The sequence below is a fragment of the Pan paniscus genome, chromosome 5 (assembly GCF_029289425.2).
Source record: "Pan paniscus chromosome 5, NHGRI_mPanPan1-v2.0_pri, whole genome shotgun sequence".
Taxonomy (NCBI): Eukaryota; Metazoa; Chordata; class Mammalia; order Primates; family Hominidae; genus Pan; species Pan paniscus.
Genome location: NC_073254.2, coordinates 41,432,027 through 41,446,649, shown reverse-complemented (window position 1 = coordinate 41,446,649; position 14,623 = coordinate 41,432,027). Strand labels below are relative to the sequence as shown.

The following is a 14,623-nucleotide window of genomic DNA, read 5'->3' as shown; positions in this document are numbered from 1 at the left end:
ACGCAAATGCTATAGCAGATAAGGATTTGAAGACTGACCCAATATTTGTAGAAAATGGAAACATGATTTAAGTTTTCTTGTTTTTTCGACTTTCCAGTGGTTTGAGTAAAATGAGTGGTGAAAACAGAAGAGTAGATTACACCAGAAACTACAAGCTATGTCATATAATTGGTCTTTCTAGCTGACACAGGAAGCAGGGGAAATTTCTCTTCCAACTTCCCGCTCTCAGGGTCACCTCACACTAATTATTGGGTGGATGGGTGAAGTCATTTATTCTTTTAATCATCCAACAAATATTTCTTGAACACATATCTTGTTAAGAGACTGGGGTCAAGAGTGAATACAACGCAAACATTCCTACCTCTGTGAAACTACATCCTACTTGGGAGGAGTGGGGTGAAAGTGTATTCAGCACAAATATTCCTACTATTGCGAAACTACATCATACTTGGGAGGAGTGGGGAGAAACAGACAGGAAACAATCAAAACTATGTAAGACGTGATGTGACGATGTCTACTGTGAGGGAATCGCTAGGCAGTAAAGGGTTTGGGAATGTGGAGGTGGCACATTCAGCTTTCAGGAGGACAATCAGGGACTCTGTCACCTTGACAACTTTAGCCTTGCCTTCTTCTAGCCATCTTGCCGGAACACTTGTGCCCATGTTTTTCTAACACTGTCATAAGAGTACTTTTACCTATCAAGGCAACTGGGGGTTAGGAGAGCTTTTTGCCCAGAAGGCTAGTTGGCTTCCTTGGAAAACTGATGATACACGAGGACTGGGGTTGTCAATCCCTCACATGTTTCTTCATATGAAAAATGAGGACTGTGGGATTCTCTGGCTGGATCTCAGCACCTAGAGATGGATCTGGGCAATGGGAACTGCTCAGTATTAGCTACTGCTTTGGTTGCCTTCTCCCTGTGGAAAGGTGGCCTCTCACACTGAATTTGTATCATAGGCACTCATGAGGGTCTTGACTATATCAATATCTGATGGGAGACTTTAGTGCAGTTCTGTTGTCGTAGCTGATTTGCTCGTTTGGTAGCTAGCATCCAGCTTCTTGTGAACATTAAAATAAAATAAAATAATAAAATAAAATAAAATAGATTATGGAGGAATAGAATACAGATACATACTAAGGTATAATTTTCCAGACAAAATGGATTTGGATAAAAGAATCTAATTAAGAATTTGTGCATGGTTCTTTTAAAATTCCTTTGTTTTTGTTTTTGTTTTTGTTTTTGTTTTTTTGCCTGTTTTTCAAGTCTCCAATTTTTGTCACCCGTCTCCCATCAGGTCAGAGAGATAGCCAATGGTCAGAAGCAATCTTCCAGCAACTGCCATAGCGCTTTCTCCTGCCTGCAGATGCCTCTTTTTAGTCAGCCTTTATGGGAAGTAGCAGCACCATCCGTTCCCAGAGAGCAAGCTCTGGAGTAGCTGAGCTAACCCCAGTTGCTAATCTGAGCTAATCCCAGTTACCCCAGTGGATTTACAGATTGAGGGTAGAACCCAGCAGGGTTCTCTTCTTGGAAAGAATAGGCTTCCCTCTAAGGTTTCACATAGATACTGGGTGAGGAAACAGCCCTAAATGGCTTCAGAAATTGAATGCTCTTTGGGCAAAGCAGGAAGCCCTGCTGTGGAAGAGCATCATTTGAGCATAAATCAGGTTATCAGGACAAACAGAGTGTTCAGGAGGTCTAGATGGTTAAGCAGAGAGCCTCATCAGAATATCCGTGGTGAAGAGAAACAATCTCGTTGGGAGAAGGATAACCATAATTGGGGACTTAGAATAAAGGCTAAAAATGATTCAAAGAGAATGCAAAAAGAATCAGGCACAAATCTTTACTATATTCTCTTGTGCAAATCTCACCTTACTATGTGTTTGTATTCTATTCCTCCACAATCTTTATTTTATTTTTATGTTCACAGAGACTTGCTGGTTCCAACTAAATGAGCACAACAGCCAGTGACAACAGAACTGCACTTAAATAGTCCCTCATCAGCTCTTGAGAGCAGATTCCTTAAAGGTGAACAATATTCCACATACAAGGACTTTTCAGCAGTATGCATTAGAAATGGAACTGAATGTTTATTATTCTTTATATAAGTTGGTTGATATGACTTTTCAGCTTCCCTCAGTAACATTATCTAAATTTTGTAGATGACAGTAAAGCTCAGAGGAGTTAAACCATTTTCCTCAAATCACGTAGCTTTAAACAGGAAAACCAGATATGAAAAGCAGATTTCTTTCTAAATTAAAAAACAAAAACAAAAAAACTTGAGCTCTTGCTTTACCCTAGCACATAGTCTCGCCATCTGTTTTCTCCACACCAGGTCATTCATGTAACATTCATTCACATAACAAATACAAATAAATGAGCGGATTCATTCATCAGATATTAATTCAGAATCTCTTTTGTGTCTACCACACTAGGCTCAAGACTTCCCAGTGTCTTTGTCTCCTCTCCCTCAAATCTCTCCACCCAATATCTTGACAAATAAAGTAGATCCTTCCTGTACAACGTCTCCAGAATCTTTTCTTCCTTTTCTTTCACCTCTGTCATCATTCATGCTACAGTGTTTATGGAGGATGTGTTCTGCAGCATGAAGTGTCGTGGGCACTAGCGCTGCAGAAAGACTTCTGCTGTCCACCTCAGGTGCTGACATGATAAATGTGGGTAAACCTCAATCCTTTGATATCTTTATGACTTCTTTCCCTTTCTCCCCAGTTCCTGTTTTCTCATGTTCAAGCTCTGACATTCAAAACTAAACACCTTTCTCTAACATGTTGCTTTAATTATTTAAGCATTCTGCCTGGGATATTTTCAATTAGTCATGGCATTTTTCATAAAACTCTCCCAATATATCTCCAAGTGGCCAGGCTTTTCAATCACTGCTTCCCTCCATGTGTGTTTCACACACACACACACACACACACACTCTCCACTTAAATTGAACAGGTTTATTTCTTCACACAGGAATTCCTACAAACGGCCCGGTTTTCTCCACCATATGTCCACTCCTTCTCTGCATAGCTCAATTTTGATTCTTACACTATATTTTACATATTCTTACACTCTGATATGATCTTGTCTCTTATTCTTTACGGCTCTGCTCTGTAATTTTGTTGTTGTTGTTCTGAGATATAGTTGGACATGTAACTTATACATGACACACCTTAGCAAGGAGGCAACTCATATCTCAGATGTAAGTGAAAGAAGCACTCTCCAGGGGTTTCCTAGGGGAGTGGTCAGCACGCTGGCCTCATTGGTGAAACGGCCTAGTTACGAAAACAGCAGGAGCTTTTTGCCTTCCAGAAATCTGGACCATCTCACAACCCCTAGACAGTCTCAGCTACAAGGAAAAGTGATAATTCCATCCCACTTTTATAAACACACACACACAACACACACACACACACATAAAATCATTTAATCATTTTTAATCATTTAATCATTTTTTTAAAATCTCTGACACTTTAGCTGGGCAGGTCTAGACATGTCCTCCTTTGCTGGGATGTGCCTTTTTCTGTCCCGGAATACCCTAAACTTGACATTTTGGCAGCACGAGTTTTCCCTTTGTGACTTTCTCCTTGTTCCCTTTCTCCTCCTTCTTTGCAGAGAATGAGTAGCCACTGCGCCTTGCCCTGGGCCATCAGTGAGAAGATCTGCTCTTAGTAGAGCCCTGCTTTCCCGCTGAAGGCCCTGAAATCCCCTGTGTTCCAGGACACCCACTAAGGATCAATAAAGCTCCCCTGACGTGGGGAATTAGCTCAAGCGGTAGAGCGCTTGCTTAGCATGCAAGAGGTAGTGGGATCGATGCCCACATTCTCCAGGCTTTATTATTTGGACCTTGGGTCTCCAAACACTCAAGTATCCAAACCCAAGTTAGTGTCTGAGAGCAGGATGCTGCTTTGGTTCAAGACATAGGAGCAGCAACAATACAGGGCTGGTGATGGCTCCCTCCTGGCATTCAGTATAGTGTAGATCTACTGTGTAATTCATTTGCTGTTTCTTCAAGGAGCTGTGAAACCAAGGGACATATACAACTGTTCTTTTCTCCCTGTTTCTGCCTGCAGCTTGGTCCTAAACGTCAGACAATCGTGAAACGTGCAGGGCACAGCCACCTGGGTAAACACAGCCTCGGCTTTCTGCTCAGGGGACTGAAACCAGTATGTGTCAAGTAACTAGAATGTGCCTGGACAGATACTGTAGAAAGCAAACCCATAAAGTTGTTCATGAGCTTGTGGACACACCTGCCAGCTGTGAATAAGTGGCTCTAATCCCAAACAACTTATCTACAAAGAGCCTGAGAGCTGAACTGCGCAATGGCCCACTTTCCAGTCCTCACTGAAGTTGCACACACTCCGGAAATCTCTGAACAGTAGCGTAAAGGCTTTGCAAATAGAGTTATCTTTGAAACAACAACACGTGGAAGGCTGGTTGGTACTTGGAACTTGAATACAAGGCAATTTTGTGCCTGCAAAAACAAAAATAGCAATATTATTCTTAAGATTTCAACAAAACACAGTGTCTCATCACATAATCCAAAGAAGTCCAGGTTACAAGCCCCAAAATCTTCGGCATTATGAAAAAAACAGGGAGATCTTCATTCACATGGCAAAGAGACTCCTCGAATAACAATACTGAGAGGACACAGATGTCAAAATCATCTGACGCATACAGTGGAGCAGTTATGATAACAATGCTCCTAGAATTAGGGGATAACATTCGTGAAGTGAATGGAAAGTTGGAAAGTCTCAGCAAATATCTGGAATATATAAACACCAATCTTAAGCTTAAGAATTTAAAAAAAATGTATTAACCAAAACTCTTAGGGGAAATAAGAAGCTTAACTGGATGATCTCAATAACAGAATGCAGATGACTAAGAAAAAGTCAACGAACTTGAAAACAGAACAAGAATACCTACATAATCTGAGCTATAGAGAGAAAGGAGTATTTCTGTAAATGAACAGAGGCTCAGGGACAAATTAAAAAATAGCAAATCTAACATTCACATTATTGTAATCTGAAAAGAAGAGGACATAGAGGTCTTTGTGGGATAAAACTTTGAAGAATTAATGGCTGAAAATGTATCAAATTTGTCAAAAGATATAAACCAGGTCTTTAAAGTTCAGCAAAGGTCAAGCAGGATAAACCCAAAGAAACCCAACCCATTTCAAGACGTATCATAATCAAACTGCTGAAAACGAGGAAAGTACAAAACAATCTTGAAAGCAGTCAAAGGAAAATGAAAAAGAAACTACCATATGAATGAGTGTAGATTTCTCATCAGGAACCATAGCGGCCAGAAAAAAATGTCATAATATTCAGTAAGTAACAAAAGAAAAAGACCTATCAACCCAGAATGCTATGTGGAGCAAAAGTATCTTTCAGATATAAAGGCAAATAAATGCATTCTCATTGGAAGGTAAGTCAATACATTCTCATTCTTAGCAAGAATGCTGGAAAAGAATTGGCAAAGATTTGAGATAAGAAAAGTGATACCAGAAGGAAACTTAGAACATCATCAATGAAGGAACGAAAGCAGAAATAGAAAATGTCTGGGTAGACATAACAGACTGTTCTTCTTCTCTTGAGTTCCTTAAGGTATGTTTGATGATTGAAAGCCAAAATTGTAACTTTATCAGAAGCAGTTGTCATTGTATCGAGATGTACTACCTAGATAAGATAAAAGGGTAAGTGTAATGGGCCTAACTCTTGATGAAGTTTCTATATTCAACTTGAATGGTAAAATATTGATTCTAAGTATACTGTGAAAAGTTATATATGTATATGGTAATCCCTAGACCACTTACTAACCAGATTGAAATAAACCAAAACAAGATAGACAGAGGAACATAGAAGAATTAAAACAAAGGGAACAAAGGTTAATACATTATTAAATAGATCTATCTAAAAACTTATCTATATTAACATTACATGTAAATGATCTAAATCCTTAATTAAAAACTAGAGATCATCAGAATGTATTAAAAGTAAATATGCTGACTGTAAGAAAGCCACCTGCAATACACTTATATATCAGAATAAAAGTTATATAGCAGATTGAAGGAAAAGAGTGGGAAAGATACCTCATGCAAGCATTAATCAAAGACAGCTGTGGTGTATACATTAAAATCAGACAAAGTAGATTTGAAAGCAGAGAAACTTTTCAGGAATAATGAAGGCTGCTAAATAATTACGATTGTCCTTTCTCCAGGGAATACTGTTCCAAATGTATATGAGGACACAGATTTTCAAAACTCATAAACAAAATTAGATAAGCCAGGTAAAAATAGAAATATCCAATTTTAGTTGAAGACACTAAAACTCCTCTCTCAGTCATTGGTAGACTTAGTAGACAACAAATCAGCCAACATATTGGAGAACTGAACCACACCATCCACCAATGGATCTGATCAACTTCATAACGCAAAATAAAAATTTAGCCAGAAAGCAAAGACAAAAATTAAAAGAAAAGTAAGATCATGTTATAACCAGGAAATTAAGAGTGGTCCATCATATAGAAGGGTGCTATTATTGAAAGAGTTTGAAATAGTGACTTAGTTATTTTGAAAGAGTTTTGAAGGCATTATTTAGCTGGAAATGACAGAAAGACTGAAAATGGTGAATCTGGAGGTGGATCTTCCCTCATCTATATTTATCTTGTCTTCTTTTGAGGTCTAGGGTGTCTATACTTCCTCTGAATTACCTGATCCTACTACAGTGTCTGGCACAGAGCATCTCCCCAGTGAATATGTACTAAATGAGTGGAAAGTAATTGATAGATTCAAAAGAGCTGTGCAAGAATAATGTTCATTATTTGGCAAATCATTGAATGTGGTGTTTGATGGAAGACAATGAATCAAAGTTGACTTGAAAGGTAAGCCCAAGGCCAGACGTGGTGGCTCATTTCTGTAATCCCAGCACTTTGGGAGGCCGAGGTGGGCAGATCCCTTGACGCCAGGAGTTTGAGACCAGCCTGGGCAACCCAGTGAAATCCTGTCTCTACAAAAAAAAAACAAAAATTAGCCGGGTGTGGTGGTATGCATCTGTAGTTCCAGCTACTCAGGAGGCTGAGGTGGGAGCATCACTGGAACCCGGGAGGCGGAGGTTGCAGTGAACAGAGATCACACCAGTGCCCTGGCAGTAAAGTGACACCTTGTCTTAAAATGAAATGAAATGAAATGAAATAAAATAAAATAAAATATAAAAGTTAAGCCCAGGCCGGGCGCAGTGGCTCGCACCTGTAATCCCAGCACTTTGGGAGACCGAGGCAGGCGGATCACCTGAGGTCAGGAGTTTGAGACCAGCCTGGCCAACATGGTGGAACCCCGTCTCTACTAAAAATTCAAAAATTAGCGGGGCACCTGTAGTCCTAGCTACTCGGGAGGCTGAGGCAGAAGAATCACTTGAACCCAGGAGGCAGAGGTTGCAGTGAGCCAAGATTGTGCCACTACACTGCAGCCTGGGCAACAGAGTGAGACTCCAACTCAAAAAAAGTTTTTAAAAAAAAATTTTAAAAAAGTTAAGCCCAAAAGGTAAGTAAAGAGGAGGTCTGGAATTAGATATTTGGTGTATGAGTGAATGAGCTAAAGTGCAAAAGAATGGGCAGAATAACCGTGAGCTGGAGCAGAGGGAAAAAAATCACATGCAAAATCTAAAAATATCTGCTTCTCAATTCGGGCTTTCCCACTTAGCAGCTTTGGCACCTTAAAAAATAAAAACACTTCACCGGGCACGGTGGCTCACGCCTGTAATCCCAGCACTTTGGGAGGCCGAGGCGGGCGGATCAGGAGGTCAAGAGACAGAGACCATTCTGACTAACACGGTGAAACCCCGTCTCTACTGAAAAAATACAAAAAAATTAGCCGGGCATGGTGGCGGGTGCCTGTAGTCCCAGCTACTCGGGAGGCTGAGGCAGGAGAATGGCCTGAACCTGGGAGGCGGAGCTTGCAGTGAGCCCAGATCGGGCCACTGCACTCCAGACTGGGAGACAGAGCGAGACTCCGTCTCACAGAACAAACAAACAACAAACAACAAACAACAACAACAAAAACGCACTTAGCCTATCTGATTCTCTATTACTTCTAAAAAGTGCATACTAAGGCATAATTTTGTTGGCAAAAGTCAATCAGACTACATCAAGTAAACTCCCTAAGTCTCCTAGTATAATTCATGGCACAAAAATATGAGGAAAAACAGGGAGGATATGATTAAAAGTTTAGTTTGTATTTTTTGTTGAGTGAATGTCTCCAGTCATAGAGATGCAAGTGTAGATACACAGTAGGAGTAGTATGAATGGCAGACACCTTGGAAGGCTATTTCTTCCTGCCTTCATTCAGTTGGTCACTCAATGAACTATCATGAATTGAGCACTACCTCTGTTTCTTATCAACAAAGGAGACTACGGAAAGGAAGAGTGACTAAGATCTCTGAAGAAGGGAAAAGCTAGATGACTGGGCCACAAGAGGAAAAAAAGCAGCAAGACAGGTACAGTTGTGTCTGGTCCCTCAAGCCAGAAGGTCCTATCATTATGTGAATACTGGAAACGGGTGAACTCCACCTGTCCTGAGTGGGGAATTCTTCCAGTGCAGCATTGACTGATAAGGAGTGATTTCCAAGTAGCATTGATTGTGTTCTTTAAAAGCTAGGAATTGATAAAGCAGCAGTGCGTGGGAAATGAGATTTAATAATCTGGATGTCACCTCTTAGGAACAGTTGCTCTCTTAGAGCAGCAGGCCACCTGTCAATCTCATATTCTGAAGGTCCTGAGTTTGAACATGAGACAAGGCACAGCTTGTGCCGCTATTTCCATTAAGAGAAATGAAATAGGTGTGATAAATAATGGAACACAAATGCTATGAGATAATGATTTCAAGACAGACCAAATATTAGCTTAAAATTTAAAAGTGAGTTTTCTTTTTTTTCTTTCTTTCTTTTTCTTTCTTTCTTTCTTCCTTCCTTCCTTCCTTCCTTCCTTCCTTTTTCCTTCCTTCCTTCCTTCTTTCCTTCCTTCCTTCCTTCTTTCCTTTCCTTTCTCTGTCTGTCTTTATTTATTTTTTCCTTCTTTTGGCTTCTCAGTCGCTTGAGTACAAGGCGTGGTGAAGGCACATAAATTACACCAGAAACTGCAAGCTATGTCATATGTCTACCTCTCTAGCTGACAGGGGAGGCAGGGGAAATTTCTCTTCCAATTGCCTGCTCTGAAGGTCATCCAAACATAATTATGGGGTGGGGTGGGTAAAGTCTTTTATTCTTTTAATCGTCCAACAGATAGTTCTCAACACATATCTTGTTAAGAGACCGTTTTGGGTATAGCAATTCACAGTGAATAAAATACAGATATTCTCACCTTTGTGATACTACGTCAATGTTGGGGGGAGTGGGGAGAAAGAGACAGAAGCAAAAAAGAAAAATAAACAAGAAGTCATGTGATGTTATCTACTGGGAGGGAGTCATTAGGCAGTAAAGGACTCGGCAGTGTGGAGGTGACACATTCACTTTTCAGGAGAAGAATCAGGGAAGTTGTCACCTTGAAGATATGATTTAGCTTCCCTTTCTTCCAATAGTCTTTCTTTACATGGGAAATGAGGACTCTAGGATTCTCTGGCTGGATCTCAGCACCTAGAGATGGATCTGGGCAATAGGAACTGCGCAGTAAGCATTACCTACTGCTTTGGTTGCCTTCTCCCTGGCCTCCTGGATTGAGCTTGCATCGTACGTGTTCAGTAGGAACTTGCTTAGTGGATTTACAGGTTGAGGTTAGAACTCACCAGGATTCTCTTCCTGGAGAGAACAGGCTTCCCTCTAAGGTTTCATATAGACCCCGGGTGAGGAAAGAGCCCTAAATGGCTTGAAAAATTGAATGCTCTTTGGGCAAAGCAAGAAGCGCCACTATGGAAGGGCATCATTTGGGCATATATCAGGGTCTCAGTACAAAGATGAGTGCTCACGTGGTCAAGATGGTTAAGCAGAGAATCTCACCAGAATGTTCACGGTGCAAAGAAATAATCTTGTTGGGAGAAGGATCACAACAATTGGGGAATTAGAATACAGGCTAAATGAGATTCAAAAGTAATACAACAAGAATCAGGCACAAATCCTTTACTACTACATTCTTTTGTACAAATCCATTTTGCCTAGAAAATCATACCTTACTATGCATCCCTATTGTGTTTCTCCACCATCTATTTTACTTTTTAAACTTTATTTCATTTTTGTCATCACAGAAGCTTGTTGCTACAAAATAAATGAGCAAATCAGCCAATGGCAACAAAACTGCACTGATCTCTCTCCTTAGACCTTCAGAACATTTTCCTTAAAGGTGAACAATACTCCACGTTCAAGAATTTTTCAGCTCTATGTGCTAGAAACTATACTGACTGTTTATTAATTTTTATGTAAGTTGGTCGATATAGTTTTTCAGCTTCCCCAAGTATTATTACCCTAGTGTTACAGATGACACTGAAGCTCAGAGCAGTTAAACCATTTTCCTTAGATCACATAACTTTAAAGAGGGAAACCAGATATGAAAAGCAGATTTCTTTCTCAATGAAAAAATCACAAGCTCTTGCTTTAGTCTAGCACATAGTCTTATCATCTGTTTTCTTCACACCAGCTCACTCATGTAACATTCATTCATTTACCAAATACAGATAAATGAGTGGATTTATTCTTGCATCGATCAGATATGAATTCAAAATCTCTTCTGTGTCTGCCACACCGGGCTCAAGACTTGCCAGTGCCTTTGTCTCCTCTCCCTCAAATCTCTCCACCCAATGTCTTGACAAATACTGTAGATCCTTCCTGCATAAACTCTGCAGAATCTTTTTCTTCTGTTTTACTCACCTCCTTCTTTATCCATGCTATGACGTTCATGGAGGATGTTTTCTTCACCATGAAGTGTGAAGGGGATTGAAGCTGCAGAAAGACTCATGCTGTTCACCTCAGGAACTGACACAGTCAACGTGGATAAATCTCAATCCTTTAATATCTTTATGACTTCTTTCTCTTTCTCCCCAGATCCAGTTTTTCCATTTCCAAGTTCTTTGACATTTAAAACTAAAAACCTTTCCCTAAAATGCTGCTTTTCTACCTGGAATTTTTTCAATGAGTCTTTAGCTTTTATAATATTCTCCCAACATATCTCCAAGCATCCAGGCTTTTCAATCACTACTTCCCTCTGTGTATATTTTACACACACACACACACACACACACACACACACGCCACTTAAATTGAACAGGCATATTTCTTTACACAGGAATTCCTACAAACATTCCACCCTATACCTACCCTAGGTTTTCTCCACCCTATGTCCACTCTTTCTCTGCATTGCTGAATGTGTTTTCTTTATTCTTTCACTCTGATATGATCTTTGTCTCTTATTCTTTATGCCTCTTATCTGCATTTTTTTGTTATTATTGTTCTGCCATGCAGTTGGATATGTAACTTTTACATGACACACCTTAGCAAGAAGACAACACATGTCTCATATGTAAGTAAGAAAAACACTCTCCAGGGATTTCCTGGTGTAGTGCTCAGCACCCTGGCCTCATTCCTGAAAGTCCCTCGGTGTGGAAAAAGCAGGAGCTCTTTGCCTTCCAGAAATCTGCATCATCCCACAGCCTCAGCTACAAGAAACAAGTGACAATGCCATCTCTTTTCTTTTAAAAAAATCATTTAAGCATCCTGAGATATCTGTGACACATTAGCTGGGCAGGGTCCTTCTGTGGGACATGTCATTTTCCGTCTCGGAATATGTGAAACTTGACATTTTGGCAACACCAGAGTTTTCCCTTTGTGACTTTCTCCTTGTTCCCTTTTCTCCTCCCTCCTCACAGAGAATAAGTACCCACTGCACTCTTGCCCTGGGCCATCAATGAGAAGATCTGCTCTTAGTGGAGCCCTGCTTTCGCGGTGAAGGCCTTGAAGTCGCGTGTGTTCTAGACTGCCCACTAAGGATGAAAAAAGATGCTGTGAGATGAAGAAGTAGCTCAAGTGGTGGAGTGCTCGCTTAGCATGTGAGAGGTAGTGGGATTGATGCCCACATTCTCCAGGTTTCACTAGTCGGACCTCAGGTCTCCAGGTTACAGTGGAAAAAAATATGTGTTAGACACTGATCTCAGAAAACAGTAGGTTAGACACTGATCTCAGTAGCAGCCTGGACACTTCTTTGGCTCATTATGTAAGGGCAGCAACAATACGGGCTTGACTAAGATTCTACTGGTATGTGGTATAGTATAGATCTATCGATGTGTAATTAGTTTTCTGTTTCTTTGAGGAGCTGTGATACAAAGGGACATATCCAGTTGCACTTATTCTCCCTGTTTCCTCCTGCAGCTTGGTCCTAAATGCAGCATAATTATGGAAAGCGCAGGGCAGAGCCACTCAGGTAAATACAGCCCCAGCTTTCTGATCGGGAGACCGAAACTAGGAGTTGCCAAGTAACCAGGAAAGACACTGTGGAGAGCAAACCTGTCAAGTTGTATGTGAACTCCTGGATGCGCCTGTGAGCTGTGAATAAGTGGCTCTGATCAAAGACAACTTATCTAAAAAGAGCCTGAGAATCGAACTAAGTGATAGCCTACTTTCCAGTCCTCACTGGCCACTGGGTTGCACATACTCCAGAGTCTCTGAATAGCAGTGTTAAGGCTTTGAAAATAGAATGGACTTTGAAACTACAACACACAAGGCTGGCTGGTTATTGGAACTTGAACACAAGGCAATCACGAGCCTGCAAAAACAAAAATAGCAATATTATCCTTAAGATTTCAACAAGACACAGTGTCTCATCACATAATGCAAAGTACAACCCCAAAATATTCAGCATATGAAGAACCAGGACAATCTTAATTCACTTGGCAAAGAGAATCCTCGAATAACAATACTGAGAAGACACAGATGTTACAATCATCTGACACATACTTTTACACAGTTATTACAACAATGCTCCATGAATGAAAGGATAACACTCTTGAAGTGAATGGAAAGTTGGGAAGTCTTAGCAAGTATCAGGAAGCTCTAAACACTGATTTTAAACTTAAAAATTAAAAAATGTATTCATCAAAACTATTAGGAGAAAAAAAGCTTCAATGGGTTATTTCAATAACAAAATTGAGACACTCAGAATAAAGTCAATGAACTTGAAAACAGAACAAAAATACCAACCTAACCTGAACAACAGAGAAAAAGGAGTGCTTTTGCAAATGAACAACAGCCTCCGGGACAAACAGAAAAATAAGAAAAATCTAACACATCATTGTAATCCTGCAGGAAGAAGAGAAAGAGGTCCTCCAGAAAGAAAACTCCGAAGAATTAATGGCTGAAAACATATCAGATTTGTCAAAACACTTTAGAAGTTCAATAAATGTCAAGTAGGTTAAACCCAAAGAAATCCATACCCAGACACATCATAATCAAACTGCTGAAAACTAAGGAAAACCATAAAAATCTTGAAGGCAGCCAAATGAAAATAAAAGGGAAACTGCCACTTGAATGACTGTGGACTTCTCATCAGAAACCATAGGGGCCCAAGGAAACATTTACTAAATACCAAAAGAAAAGACCTGTCAACCCAGAATGCTATGTAGAGCAAAAATATCTTTCAGACTAAAGGTAAATAAATACATTCTCACAGGAAGGTAAACTGAGAGAATTCATTGCTGGTAGAACTGCTGGACAAGAATTAGCAAAGATTTAAGATGAGAAAAATGATACCAGAAGGAGACAGGACACCATCAGTGAAGGAACGAAAGCCGAAATAGAAAATGTCTGGGTAGACATTACAGACTATTATTCTTCTCTTGAGTTCCTTAAGGTATGTTTCATGATTGAAAGCAAAAATTGTAACTTTATCTGATGCAGTTGTCATTGTATCTAGATGTGCTACATACATAACATAAAAGGGTAAAGGTAAAGGGCCTAACTGCTGATGAAGTTTCTATATTCAACTTGAATGGTAAAATATTGATTCTACGTATACTGTGAAAGGTTATATATGTATATGGTGATCCCTAGACCGCTTAGGAACCAGATTTAAATAAACCAAAATAAACTAGGAAGAAGAACATAGAAGAATTAAGACAAGGGGAACAAATGATTAATAAATTATTAAAAAGTAGATCTATCGGCTGGGCACGGCGTCTCACGCCTGTAATCCCAGCACTTTGGGAGGCCGAGGTGGCTGGATCACCTGATGTCAGGAGTTTGAGACCAGCCTGGTCAGCATGGTGAAACCCTGTCTCTACTAAAAATACAAAAAATTAGCCAGGCATGAAGCCGGGTGCCTGTAATCCCGGCTACTTGGGAGGCTGAGACAGGAGAATCACTTGAACCTGGGAGGCAGAGGTTGCAGTGAGGGGAGATTGCACCATGGCACTCCAGCCTGGGTGACAAGAGCAAGACTCCATCTCAGAAAGAAAAACAATAGATCTACCTAAAAACTTATCTATAAAAACATTAAATGTAAATGATCTAAAACAATGAATTGAAAACCAGAAATTGTCAGAATGTATTATAAATAAATATGCTGACTACAGGAAAGTCACTAGTAATATACTTATATGTGAGATTAAAAGTTATATAGCATATTGAAAGTAAAGAATGGGAAAAGATA

General features: G+C 40.0%; 1 non-coding gene across 1 annotated transcript; it reads left to right on the top strand.

The window, feature by feature from the left end:
* The first annotated feature begins 3,760 nt into the window (after window positions 1-3,760).
* On the top strand, window positions 3,761-3,833 carry TRNAA-AGC (transfer RNA alanine (anticodon AGC)). Its single transcript has one exon. It is a non-coding gene; the product is annotated as a tRNA-Ala (tRNA).
* Window positions 3,834-14,623: the final 10,790 nt, after the last annotated feature.